At 42.0% G+C, this 3,326-nt stretch overlaps 1 protein-coding gene across 1 annotated transcript in view; it reads right to left on the minus strand.

Moving 5' to 3' along the window:
• LOC102207286 (breakpoint cluster region protein-like) overlaps positions 1-3,326 on the minus strand; it is an 83,545-nt gene that overhangs the window by 49,513 nt on the left and 30,706 nt on the right. The window lies entirely within an intron of this gene.

The raw sequence follows: 3,326 nt of genomic DNA on the forward strand, positions 1-3,326 counted from the left end.
CATGATCACTCTAAAACACACACACACACACACACACACACAAAAACACACACACACACACACACACACACACACACACACACACACACACACAATGCCCTTTCAAACACACACCCATTTGATAGTGGAGCATAAACACACTTTCTAAAACCCACAGTAGACTCACTTTCCGTGTGAACATACGAGTGCTCATTTTCACAAAATGAGGACAGTGAATAATAAGGGAGATAAAAGAAAGTCTATACAGAAAGTCATTTCAATTATCTGTGTTGCTCTGGCTGTCTGGCAGCTGCTATCTCTTGAAAGTTAGGGGCTTAGCTCACCACTGTGTCCTAAGGGACTCAGTGATGAGTAACCAGTTTGCTATTTGATTCCCCTCCATACATCTCAGGGCTAGAGCTCATCAATAACCTAAAGGACTACAGAATCTTCCCTATCAGGACAAAGCGATGATTGTCTTCTAAAGCTTAAAAACACTTCAATGATAGCTAACAGCATTAAACATTTCTCTCCAGATCTAATAAAGGATGTTTTGTTAAATTTCCCCAGATACATTTGATGCTAACACCAACAACAGCAAGCCTGCCCTGCCAACTGTATTGCATTTTATTGTATATTCATGGCTGCACTGTGATATGATGAACAGGCAGGCTGAACCAAAGCAAACCTCCTGACTTTAACGCATAAATTCTACCATACATTTACCCCAAATGCTCAGCCTTGACCCTTTAGCGCTGGCAACAAGACGAAGAGTGACACAGGAAAATCTGGACAGGCCTGTGTAAGTGTTCGTGTGCTTCTATCCCTGCTTTCCAGAGGTGAAATTAAGGACAGTGCCTTCCACGATTCTCCCACAGGAACATAACTTTAATATACTGACAGTATTCATAAACTCATCCATAAGCATGAGCAAATATAGGAAATATCCTCAAAATAGGGAAGCCAGGGCACATGTATGCATTAAATATTGCTTTGTGCAATATTTAATATTTTAAAACATAAAGGCCAAGCACGTGCATTCAGCATGAATGTCTTGATGCTCAATCATCCAGGTAAGTAAATCCCAAAGGGTTGATTCTGTTCATCTGGATGTACCGAGTGGGAGAAACGTTTCGTCACTCATCCAAGTGACTTCTTCAGTCCTGAAGACCAATCAATTATCTTGCTGTTAGTATGTTCTGCTTACTAAAAGTGGTTAGCGTTACATAGCGAACAAGTCCAACACAAACTGTCTCCACAGAAATGATCACAAGCATTAGGCTTGTCACAAACTGGGAACACAACTCCACCGAAAAATTCAAAGGAGGAAAAAACAGCGAGAAGAGATGAGAAGAGCCTCTGAAAAGCATCATCTACTTTGTGAGACAGCGAGCGAGGCAGTAAGAATTAGAGTCTTTATTCTCTGGCGCCTCGAGGGAGGAATGATATATTAAATTTGGGTTAAAAGAATGCGATAGGAAAGGAAAAACTCAGATGGGCATGGAGTGCATGCAAGACACGGATCTGAGGCGTTGAAGGCTTTTCTGTGTTTCACTGCTAGATGGAAATTAGAAGCTTTTACAAAGCCAGATCAAGGCTACAAGCCGTCAGTGAAACATGACTACAAGAGCAGCTGAGTGTCACTCAAAACTGTGTAAGTCTGTATCTTCACCTGACCTACTGATTCTTCACCAGCTTCACTCTCTTCGCTCACTCATCTACCTTTTCAGCCACATCCCTTTATTTCTCAGCCCTCTTCCCCTCATATCTAAAACTTTCTACTAATCTTTTCATTGCTCTCCTCCCCTTTCATCTCGCCCTTCTCTCTCTGGGGTAATGACTGATATTGAGGTGCCAGTTACACGGCCTGCTGGGGTAACATTAGCCTGCTTATGTAACACAACACTACAAGCAGGGGAGAGCAAGGCACTGCAGATTGTAGTGCCTCATATGTATGCACGGGTGTACACCCACGGGTGTCATTTAACTTCAGTACATTATGAGAGAGCAAAGAAGAATATAAGCACTTTTGAAGCATCAGGTCCAACAGGCAGCTGAGCGAATGTTGGTTTTGCTGGACTTTTGACTCAAATAAGCAGGGACCTTGTTAAAAATCTGCATTAACACGTGACAGGGAAGCATAGACTACATATGAAGCATGTTTTCTGAAGCATCAACATGAGCATTTCACATTTCATGTTGATTTTACAGAGTCAGAAATGACGATATTTGAATGTTTGAATGAGAAGGTGGATTGCTAAGTCATCAGCTAGGCAGTAAGTGTAATTAGCTTGCTATCTAGCTTGCTAAATGAATACATTACACAGAAAGTGTGAAGTTTGGTGCAAACACAAACGCACTACAGTTTCAGTCTGAGAGCTGGAGCACAGACTTCTTGGACTTACAGTTAGTACAGTTAATGACACAGCAGGCAGTATTATTAATAATAACACACCCTAAAAAAGAAACTACAGTACATTGTCACATATTCGCTGAGGTGAATAACGCATAGGTTCCAATTCCTTCTTTTGTGCCACGCTGCTTATTGGTGACTGTTTCTTTTCCATCCCAGAGGCCAGGGTTTGGTGAAAGGTCGTTCACACCACAGCAATGGACACATCTTATTGAAGCTGCAGTTTCGTAAATGGTAATTTGACATATGTCAAATGACTATTTCCAGTGACAAAGCTGCAGAGTATGTTAAGTCAGTTTGGCTGCCTAAGATATCACGAGTTACCTTTTCTTGCTAAAAGTGCTGCTTCTTTGTGCTTAGGGTTAATAGAGGCAAGCCAATAAGTCTGCATTTACACCATGAGACAGACCACAATCCACAGAAAAACTGCAGCAGGTTTCCTAAATGTTTGGATCCTAACTGTCAGGTGTACCCAGTAGAAATGCTCTATTTTTGGGGGGCCTTTTTCATCTTTATTTGACAGACACAGTTAAGACAGAACAGGAAAGCGGGGGCAGAGAGAGAAGGGGGAAGACATGAAGCAAAGGGCCAAGGGCCAGTCTCAGCCGTATGGCATGTAGTTGCCCGCTCAACGCACTGAGCTAAGCCAGCACCCAGAAATGCTCCAGTTTTGAAGATCAGTGGTAGTCACACTAAACAGATTTGATACAGACTTTGTGTTTACTTTGTGCTTTACTTTTGAAACAATTCTAACTTTAGCTTTAGGGCCTAAAGCATGGAGACATAAGATGATGACATAATAAAAGCACAGCAGGTTCTTGTACTCATTCAGACAAAGAAAATTTCCCCATGGAGTGTCGGTGTCCTCAAATTCTGTGGAAACGACCTCTTCTTGTGTGTGTGTGTGTGTGTGTGTGTGTGTGTGTGTGTGTGT

The sequence above is a fragment of the Pundamilia nyererei genome, unplaced genomic scaffold, assembly GCF_000239375.1.
Source record: "Pundamilia nyererei isolate P.nyererei 1_Seehausen unplaced genomic scaffold, PunNye1.0 scaffold00032, whole genome shotgun sequence".
In the NCBI taxonomy this organism is placed as follows: domain Eukaryota; kingdom Metazoa; phylum Chordata; class Actinopteri; order Cichliformes; family Cichlidae; genus Pundamilia; species Pundamilia nyererei.